Source organism: Egretta garzetta, unplaced genomic scaffold, assembly GCF_000687185.1.
Source record: "Egretta garzetta isolate BGI_Z169 unplaced genomic scaffold, ASM68718v1 scaffold25, whole genome shotgun sequence".
Taxonomy (NCBI): domain Eukaryota; kingdom Metazoa; phylum Chordata; class Aves; order Pelecaniformes; family Ardeidae; genus Egretta; species Egretta garzetta.
Genome location: NW_009259800.1, coordinates 3,741,853 through 3,742,646, shown reverse-complemented (window position 1 = coordinate 3,742,646; position 794 = coordinate 3,741,853).

Genomic DNA, 794 nt, shown 5'->3' with positions numbered 1-794 from the left:
CAGAAAGCTGCCCGGGAACCTGTGAGGCAAGTGGCAGGTTCCTCCAGCACCACCAGTGTTGCCATCTTGTGTGACTTTATTATACCTGCTGTGATATTAACCCCCCAGCTGCCGGAATCATGTGATTATATGAGATTATCAGTTTTTGTCTGTTTCATATAAATGACTGTTCAGTTCCTATGGCTGCATAGAAAAGCTGGAAAGCAGATTTTATAGGTAGGTTCAGAATCCAAACTTGCAGTTTGAATGATTTTTCTGTGTGTGCTAGGCCATTGCTGGGATGGGAACTCGTGCTTAACAAATACACTGATACTTCTTTACTTGGAAATGTTTTCAAAGCTTAAATGGTTGCTGTAAGGTCCAGAATACATCAGCTGCTATTCCAATTGGATTCAGAGATGAGGCTGCAATGTAGCCTGGACTAGACAATAGATGGACCTGCACCGTGTGGAGGCAAATCCACGTCAACCAGGACTAGGATCTGGGAGTTAAGTTTGGACCCAGCTTTTTGGGAGCTTTCCAGACCCTTTAGACCTTCGCACACACAACCAGAAACAGCACGTTTTCGCCCAGAGCAGGTTTCCTTGCAACAAATCGTTGTCTCGGCTGCATCAGTCAGGATATCTAAGGAACCCTCCAGCTGAATAAGCCCATCTGACAAAAGGAGTCAGACTCATGGCTGGGACGGCATCCGGTACGTGCACAACCTCTCGGCGGGACGCTGGCAGAGTGAGAGAGACGTTGCTTCTGGCCTGCGGCCGTGGTGGCTTTTGTCCTGTCCTTGCTGGCAGGCT